Consider the following 10,138-nt stretch of genomic DNA (forward strand, 5'->3'; position numbering starts at 1 on the left):
GGAGCTCAGCCAGTGCCCGCCGGCGATGGGGTCAGGGCCCCCGCGGGGGGGCTGGGGTGGGGCCGGGGGCGGGGATGGGGCGCGGCGTCCCCCCCCGCGGGGGTGTGTGGTGCTGCGGTCCGCGGCTCAGGCAGCTGGAGCAGGGGGAGCGCAGGAGAGAAGATGGAGGACGCCAGGGTCTGGCGCGGTCTCGCTGGGCACGGCTGGGCGGTCTCCCGGGACTCAAACGCGATGCCCAGCAGCGTCGCGTGCTTGTCAGACCCTCAGCGGAAAGCACAGGCCACGGCGGTCACCCGGCTTCTCAGTCGCATATGCGTAGCACAGCCCGCGCCTCCAAATTGGGGGAAGCCCCTAGGACTTCGAATGTCCCTCCCTTCTCGTACTTCATCCCCAGCCTGCTAAACCCTCCGCCTGCTACAATATGCGTCTGCCTCTGAGTGGCCTTCCAACTCTAGCAAGGAATCCCACTGGGGTGCATCCTCAGATCCTCCCAGCTGAGGGAAACACTTCCCACGCGTTGAGATGTCATTGCTGGCTTATTCTTGGGTGAAGGGCTGAGCTTTCCCATCCTCCCCTTAACTCCAGATAGGATATGAAATTTTACCCGAACTTCCCTCTCTTCCCGCCAAAAAAATTAAAAAATAAAAACAAGTGAGAAAGTACAGACAAGAAATAATTTTAGTCCTTTAGTACAGTCTGCTTCCTCACCCCACAAAACAAAATTCGAACTTGTGGTTGGACGGCGTCAGATGTCACTGAGGTGACCCCAGCCTCTGTTTGCAGTTCCAAGTCTTCCGTGTAGGCGTCACTGCTACTGGAACTTTGTGTGATGATGTCCTTAACGTTTGCTATCCTTTCCTCACAGAGAGGTAGCTACTGGGAATATCGGAGACAAGCTATTATTAAACAAGTGTCTCCAGTCCAAGAAGTCTCCTGTGGCGGGAAATGAGGGGGCAGGCTGTATCAGTGATATTTTTATAAACTCTGGTTTAAAAAAAATTCCTCAGATGGTCACATTATTTCAAGACTTCAACATCTTTCATAACCAACTGTCTCTTATCTCATACACTCCATTTATTCCCCTCAGACACATTCTAATCAAGGTCACCATCTTCAACTTCCCCTATACTTACACAATAGAAATAATACGGTTGCAGAATTCTATTTGAGAAAGAAACTAAAGAGATAGAGTAATTTGACAGTCTGTGTTTCCCTCACATCCACTACACATGTATAACCCCTCCCACTGCTTCCTTCCCTCAGTCACCAGAATGAAGGGGCTGGAAACGTTGGTCTGGTTCCTTTTAGAGTCGATTCCCTATTGGACATTGCTTGGAGGCCTTGGGGATGAATGAGAAGTTCTGCAGTATGGATCAGTAGCAGAAGCAGGCAGCACATCAAGGACCAGGTCAGCCTAAGACAGGAGGGGACAGAAAATGATGAACAGTTTCTCACACATCCCTCAGCTAAGCTGCTAGAGTGGCCCCTAGGTCTCCTATAAAAATGTCCATTCCTCTTTTGGGGAGAAAAAATGTTTCAGGTTTATAGGCACATGCAAGATAAGGAGTGATCTAAAATGTATATGTAAGGAATTAACTAGGTAAACAAAAACCTTTGTTCTGAACTTGGACACTGCCTGTTCTTTCATTTTCATTCAGGGAATCCAAGTTTCTGCTTCTTGCACACACATTCACTTCAAAGGTCTATATAATTCAACTACTAAGTTTTCTTCCCAGTTTAGCTTCTCCTACTTTGCAGCCTTTTAAACTGTGTTGAAAATGAAGCTTAAGTATAATGAAAACTAGTACTCATGAAGACCATTATCCTGCTGACAATATTGCTCTCTTGAACTTCTTATTCTGGGATCTAGAAACCCTTCTCCAGCAATCTTTCTCCCAGTACCTCTGGAGTGGGGTTTTCCCACTAACAGGAAGTAGAGGTCAAGTGAAAACAGTCCAGTTCTCATTACTGAAGAGCTGGGATTCAGATGTATCACTTTTCTTGAGGAAAATGGCTAATTTTATCTCTATCCATGAAAGGAAACCAGAATTCCTGATTGTTCCCGAAACTCTCCCTTAAAAAATTTTTTTAATAACTTTAAAAATTCAGATGAAATTTTAAACCTTAGGATACTTTCCAGTGGGAAAATATCCAAAGTTTGGAACAATTACTCAAAAACAATCAGCTCCAAATGTTTTGAGGAGTATAATGAAATCAGTAAGATCAAAGGCTCCATCCTTAGAAGGGGCATTTCTACCCTTAGGACAGACAATATTCTCAACTACGAATAAATGGGCCCCTCCTCAAGCCGCTTCCATAGACCATACTGCGACCCAGTCAAAAGACAAGGGATGTCTAAAGACAGTAAATTCATCCTGATTATTGTAAACAACTTTCAGTGGTAAAATCAATGGTGTCCTGATTATTGTGAAAAACTTTCAGTGGTTGAATCAATGGTGTCACCTCTGGATATAACTGAAAATATGGTGCCTGATTTAAAAAAAAAAAGTGTGCCTAGATCCACCCCAATAAAACACAGATCCCCTCCCAATCTTGTTCAGTTTCCTCTTGCTCATCTCCTCTGCCCCAGCTTGAATAACCTGGCACTTAACCTTTCAGGGTCTCATTTCCTCATCTGGAAAATGAGGACAAAATAAGTACCTATCTCACAGGGGTGACTTGTGAATTAAATGAGTAATGTAATAAAATGCTTAGAACATTTCCGGTAATATAACAAGTGCTAGGTAAATATTTTTATTGGTGCTATTTACTGGTTCTAGATTAACTTTGGGGCTCGGAACAGTGCATAACTGAGCCAGTTAATTATTCCCCTCTTTCAAAGTAACAAGGGTTTTTTGTTTGTTTGTTTTACCATGCCTCATTCCGTACCCCACCCTTTTTTTTTTTTTAAGAGTTAGAGAGTGATCTTGTGCAGGCGCCCACCTGGTGTTGGGGGAGGGGCGGAGAAAGAATACTGAGCATACTCCCTGCTGAGCAGGGAGCTGATGGGGCTCTATCCTAAGACCTGGAGACCAGGAGCAGAAAGCAAGAGTCAAACAACTGACTGAGCCACCAAGGTATCCCCCCTATCTCTAAGAGCCCTAAGGTAAGTGGCCAAAAGGCTAATAACACAAGACAAAGGATGATGCCTGTTAAGATCAGCTTTTCTAGGGGTGCTGGCAGACTCAGTTGGGGAGCATGTAACTTTTAATCTTGGGGTTGTGAGTTCAAGCCCCATTTGTGCAGAGATTACTTAAATACTTTTAAAAAAGATCAGCCCGTCAAAGGTCATGACCTCAGGGTCCAGGGATCCAGCCCTGCATCAGGCTCTCTGCTCAGCCGGGAGCCTGTTCCCCCCCCCACCCAGCCTCTCTGCCTACTTGTGCTCTCTCTCTCTCTGTTAAATACATAAAATCTTTAAAAAAAAAAACAACTTACAATTAGATTTGGATTCCTAGGAATAGAAAACATCTCTGCTGTTGTCAATTACCTGTGCCCAAGTAAGACTCCTCAACAAACTGAAAACAAATCAAATCCAAAACTTTCAGCAGGGAAGATCTACTTCAAAGAAGTTAGAAGAGGCTGCAAATCTGGCAAGTTAATGGACTAATTCTTAATGCAAAAAAGCTAGAACTGACAATGAACAAATCTACTAGTAAAAACCAAGAAAGCAATATATGCAAATACTGAAAAAAACAGTGACCTGGGAGAAATGTTACCCTTCATTAGCAGCCTCAATGCAATCGAGGAGGAAAGGAAACACATTTTACCAAAGGGAACACCCCCATCCCCACAATCAAAACAAAAACACCACCACCCAGGGAAGCTTCTGGGAAGAAAGCAGAAGTAATCTCCCCTCCCCACTGCAGTCCACCCCGACTTCATAACCACACTAAGGGCTTAAACCAATTGGGTGTGGCCAATGTGATCAGATGCTGGGTTTGTGTTTCAATTCTACCACCTAAAGTGTCATCACTAGTTATTTCTGCTTTAACTGGTAAGGTGGGGAAAGGGCAACAATGGAGAATTATTTTTTCTGAATACCTATTTGAGTTCCTTGATGGCTAGAGAGTCACAGAGAACAAAAGTATGGGAAGCAAATCTACCTATTTTCCCAGTAGACATTTAGTTCAAATGGTAGTTGAGGGTTCTAAAACACTGGTCTTTTTTCTTTGCTTCCTTTTCTTTTTTTCTTTCCTCTCTCTGTACTTTTCTTTCAAGTAGGCTCAACCAACTGAGCCATCTAGGCACCCCAAAAAACTGTTTCTAAGAAGGGTCAAATACCCAAGATGCCAAAAACAAGTCCAAAGCCAAGCAAACACATTTATCACTTTAACTCTTCTAGGAAGAAGCTACAGAAATCAAGGCTAAATCTATCAGCTCCTTCCACAAAGCATTTGAAATACTAACTTCCATTTTACAAATCCTGAATGGCTGACAGAGGACATCTAACAAATAGCAAGCAAAATAGCACAAGATACAAGAAGGAAAGAAACTAAGACAGGTCAAAAATACACCAAGTAAGAAATTCAATACAACTGGAAAACATACTCTCAGGCACCAACATTTCTCCTTTGGCCACCTGTTCTTTCCTGCCCTCAGATGCCCCAAGCTCAGGGTAAGGGCTAAGCTTGAAAAAAAAGTTGATACCTAACAAGTCACACAAACTTGGTGGGCCTGAACCAAAGTAAAAGCTTAGTTCAGTTACAACATCATGCTAATATTCAAAAACAGAAATTAAATCCTTATGTGAACAATTACTCTGGTACAGAGATCAATCTTTCAGTGGCTTTAGCCTCCACCCCAAGCACATTCCTCTAGTTGAAAGGAGGATGTAAGGACACCAAAGAGCATTGTGCTACCCATCTGCATTACCAGAAAAACTATTCATTTGCAAAGATTACTACTTATTAGCACCCCCAAATGTTGTGAAGAGTAGGGGCAAGTGAATATTTACCCAAACAACAGAGTCACCTCTTTAGTAAATTCACACCAGATTTAGAGGTAGTCCAGAGTTCAGGTAAGATTTCTCTCTCAAATCTCCAAAGAGTTAGCATATTAGTACATGCAGATTTTATGATTTCATCTTTCTGAGTCATTAGTCCTTCCTCTCCCTTTCATGGACCTAGAAGTAAGAAAAAGCCTCATCAGGCCAATCTGATGTTCCGCTAAAGATCCCTCCATTCCTGGTAAGAAAGGGAATAGGGAATAATGAAACACGTGTTGAGGAACTGATGCATTATGTTCCGTGTGTGCGGGAAGTGAGCAGTGATGACCAAAGACACAGATAAGACATCACAGGACTAGCTAGACTAAGCTTTAGGAAGGTTGCTCTGCTCCAGAAAGCAATGCTGAAAGATGGCAACAGAAGGCCAGAACCACATAAAATCTGGCTATGGCTCCAGGGGAGGGAATTCACTCCTTTAAAGATGTGTTTTGGGAGCACCTGGGTGGCTCAGTGGGTTAAAGCCTCTGCCTTCGGCTCAGGTCATGATCTCAGGGTCCTGGGATCGAGCCCCACATTGGGCTCTCTGCTTAGCAGGGAGCCTGCTTCTCCCCTCCCCTGCCTGTCTCTCTGCCTACCTGTGATCTCTGTCAAATTAAAAAAAAAAAAAAAAAAAACTTTCTAAAGATGTGTTTTGACCCTGAGAAGTCTCTGAACTAGACACTACCTAAATTTCAGTCATTGGGTCCAGGCATAAAAGCAGGTGCAGGAACCTGGCAAGCTGTTTGTTAAAGCTCAACATAGAGACAACAGCTATACTCAGCATTTACCCTGTAAGCTGTGAATAAAACATCAAGCTTACCAGCTATCCACAAACACTACTGGAAACTGCCTGAGCAGCGACAGGAAGCTCTTTGCTAGAATTGAAGAACGAAGACCAGAACTCCTAGAGGACAGTGCCAATTTTGACTTGATGAACAACTTACTATGGTAAACAGGGAAGATGGGTCAGATTCAGAGAATCTAGATTTTTCTTCTGATGTGACTTTAGTCTTTTAAGCAAAGCATACAAGGCTCTCTTCAACTAGTTGACAGAAGTAAATTAGCCCTCTACCCCCAAAGCCTAACTCTGTCCTCTGCTTTTTGTTTACTGACCTTACATAAGTAGCCCCCTTTCAGATCCCAGCTGTTTCCTCTTATTTTTCCAGCTTCCTCTCCCACTGCCCCTTTCCTTTCACTTTCTCTCCCCTATCATTCAGCAGTGAAGACTCAGGAGAGCAGATGGCAAGTCATCAATCCAAACAAGTGAAAATGCTTCCTGAGCATCAGGTATAAAGTAATCCCCGAAACAGGCAATTATCTCTTTTAGTAGTTTGGACTTTAGATAGGAAAGGCATAATATAATTACTCTTTATATACGGAAGAGCATCTTCAGACCAATCTATTAGAACTGGATTCATAATATGGGATGCAAAAAGTCCTAGTGATGCTTCACAGGGACATTGAAACCATCTGCATTGGACCTGACAACCTTTATTCCTACAGTAATGCATCCAGTCCCCTACATAGCACTCAGCAAATCTCATGAAGGTTGAGGAATCCCCTGTATGTTTCATAGATTTAACTTAGCGCTGATAGTTACTCTAATCATTTAAGCAAAGCACATGGAAGGGTCTAAGTTGAAAGTATAATCTGTGATTAGCCCTCTCACTAAAGAGATGAGGAAACTGAAAAGGATGCTGCACTACTAAAGGCAGGTTTAGGATTTATTCCAATCATTTCCTGAAAACCACGGTATTTGAGGAGGGAAACACATCTGGGTAGGAAGGGAGCAGAAAGGGAAAAGGGCATCTCCCTTCAATAACTACTCAAATTAAGTTTGTCTTGGTGGCTCTAAGCCCTGGTGAACACCCAGTCTTTTATGTTGTCATGGGTAAAGTTGGTCAGGCTATGCTAATTCCAACCCAGAATAACGTATCTTAGATCTTTAAATACCATCCAGAATACTACAAGGACTACTTCCCCAGTTCATAATGAATTCTAATCACCTTAAAGACAAATCAAAGACCTCCCTATTCCTAATGTAGACTCCCTTCCTTAGAGAAATGGCTCGTGTGTATAACTGTCCTGTAACTATTACAGAGGCTTCGCTATTTCAGTATACAAGTATTTATTGAGCACCTATATTAAATGCCTGGAGCTGTACTTGTCACTGGGGATACTTTAAGGATCTCTTCCAGTAATCAAAACTTGACAATTATAGACTAGTTAAACATTTGTATAAAGTGCTTAAAGAGAGCTGGAAGAAAAAAATATTTTAAGAGGGTATTGTGCTCTTTAATACTAAGTAGACTTCACCTCTTTAGTTCCCACGTAAAGTGACAGTTTTGACACCAAAGATTATCATGCAGGATTGCTGAGTATGGAAACTCACGCCTAAGAGGTTGTATACTCAAGACTAAGTATAATGCAGATTTTTACTGTAAAGTGGGAAGTCCCCACATTTTTTTTTTTAATTCCTCTACCTAGAGTGGTTAATTTCAGTGTCATGGATGTAAGTGTATACTCAGCTACTAGAACAAATGCATCTAGACAAATACCCATCCACAGGGTCTTCTCTATGCTACTGTCCTTTGTGGGACTGTTGCCTAGTTGAGAATTGCTAGTCAGGCCCTGTTGCCCTGTAGAGGCCAGCCTGACTAGCAGTGGTTAAAAGATGGCAACGGCAGCTCTGATGCTGGCTCAGCATTGCAAACTAGAGAGTCAGGGAGCTAAGCACCCCACTTTCTTGATGCTGAGCTCTGGGCTTCCTCTACTGAGACTAAATGAACTCCTGCTTCAAAACAGTCCCCAGCAATCCAAGACAGCACCATGGGACACCCTGGTGGCATCAGGTGGGTATTACAGGTTATGTTCACTTGAGTCAAAGACTTAACTTGCCCCTATAAACCGCCCCTTCAGAAAAGGCAGACTGGCTTTTTAGACAGCTATAGTAAAATAAATTTGTCGCAAGGATTCAAGTTCTGGGCTGTTACTTTTACATGTTTGAACTTGTTTCCTCAAACTGCACAATGAGGCTAATACCAGATAAGCATTAAAATGAATCACAGTACCTCATGGAACAGTTAGCTACTGCTTTCCTTGAGAATAAGGTATTTGTCTTATGCCCTTGCATGTTTCCCTTAAAACTTTCCATTAAAAAAGGTAGCAAGGGCATGAACCCTTGAAGCTACTACTTTGGAAATAAGCCCAATATGTTTGCAAGACCGTACTAAGCTATCTTCACCTAAACTATCCCATGCACCTAAGATTTCATGAACATATTTATTCATAAACATTAAGGTGTGCCTTAGCATACCAGGCATCTTGGAGTAAGTGTCAAAAAGTTAATACAGTGCTTGCTCTCTGAGTTTATCACATACCCAGGGGAAGTAGAACACACATATATGGAACAACTATACAACATCCAAGTGCACACATTATATGACACTACATAAACATAAAAAGCAAAGCAGAAATATAGTGCAATTAGTCCAAGAACTTTCTAAGTCTTTAGATGATCATGAAGTAGTAGTGTTAGAGGTGAAAGAAATTGGAATGCTTGTAGGGTATGTGTGTGGGGGAAGGAAGGAAGTTTGTTGAGTCCCTTGGCTTTGAGACAATTAAGTCACCAGGGTCAGAATCCTGGAGCCATGTTGACTCCCAAACCAAGGAAATATACTACCCCCTTTTCTAAAGTTTATGTAATCTTCACCTATGAGTGCCTTTATAGAGAACTAGTAAAGGCCAAAATAATCCAACCCCCAAATCTGCAGGAATTCTCATGGAGGTATGACCACTTTGTTTTTAAGTACTTTAAGGCTTCTTCTGTTAAGAATCATGCTTAAGAATGATGTAAAAAGGAGACACAGGAGGAAGCAGCAAGAGGGAACCACTCTACTCTTAGGCAGAACACCAATTTTTGATGATCAATAAAATGTGTACAGCTTGTGAAAGACGAACTTTCTTCTTTGCAAGACTTGATTTTTGGGACATTCACTTCTCCCATTATAAATGCCTTATGCTAGCATTGATTTATTTGGAAGTCGGGGGTAAAACGGGGAAAGAATCCCAAGCAGATTCTGGGCTGAGCAGAGCCCAACCTCACAACCCAGAAATCATTACCTGAAACCAAGGCAGACACTCAACTACTAAACCAGACTGAGCCACCCAGGCACCCTTAGGCTACCATTTATATTTGAATTCCCTAGCATCACATCAGAGAACTATTTGATGCAGTGTTAAGATTTTCCTCTTCAATAATCCCCCCAGTTACCCAAAAGTTTGTGAAATAGTTTTCTACTGTGTTGCTTTTAAGGAATAGAAGTTCTATCTCTTAACATTAAACTGTCAGTGCTGCATTTGGCTGAATGAGATAAAAATATTACAGAAACCTCATTGGGTAGGAAAACACACAAAATTTTCAAAGAGTAATAAAATAGATTGTGAAGTTAAATGCATCACAGAGAAGAGAGCTATTATATGGACTTAGAAGTTTATTTTTTAGTTCCAGGAATTAAGTTTAAGGATAGTCAGGATTTTAAGATTCAGGGTGATAATGTTAAGTGGGAGGAGGGAAGGAGAAATGTCTATTAACACAAAAGCAAAAACAAACATGGTCAGTATTTACCAGACCAGCCATAGCAAGGGAAGATGTGATTGAGAATAGTGTTAAGTTGGGAAGGTAGACTAAAATCCATAGTTGATTTGTATTAAGGGAGTTGACATGATGTTTTAGGAAGATCAGACTTGATGGCTAGGACGGAGACTAGAGTCTGTGAAACCAGCTTAAACACTTTAAGTAATGAATCTGGGTGCACAAGTAAGTATGCTGATATGGCAAATGGAGATGGAACACAAAACTGAACAGCATTTTGATGCAGCAAACTATAGTTGAAGTCGTAGATACAATGGTACTGTGGCTAGGAACTGGTTATACAGAAAGTCATAGAACTACGACCTTGATGTAAGTTTAGTACCTGGTTTTAGAGGACAAAGGAGCCATTTTTAAGTTTTCTTTGTTGTAGTGTGCTTGCTGTACTGCGAATCAACATTTCACATCTTAAAATGTGGATATCACTTGATTTATTTGTAATTCAAATTTCTTAAAAAAAAAAAAAAAGTCTCAAAAATAACTAGAAACACTCCAGGAGG

General features: G+C 41.8%; 1 long non-coding RNA gene across 1 annotated transcript; it reads right to left on the reverse strand.

Moving 5' to 3' along the window:
• Positions 1–660: 660 nt before the first annotated feature.
• Positions 661–1,366, reverse strand: LOC132003157 (uncharacterized). The gene is made up of 2 exons (XR_009400151.1): positions 1,268–1,366; positions 661–933 (listed from the first exon to the last, which is right to left on the reverse strand). It is a non-coding gene; the product is annotated as an uncharacterized LOC132003157 (long non-coding RNA).
• Between the last annotated feature and the right edge of the window lie 8,772 nt (positions 1,367–10,138).

Source organism: Mustela nigripes, chromosome 16, assembly GCF_022355385.1.
Source record: "Mustela nigripes isolate SB6536 chromosome 16, MUSNIG.SB6536, whole genome shotgun sequence".
Taxonomy (NCBI): Eukaryota; Metazoa; Chordata; class Mammalia; order Carnivora; family Mustelidae; genus Mustela; species Mustela nigripes.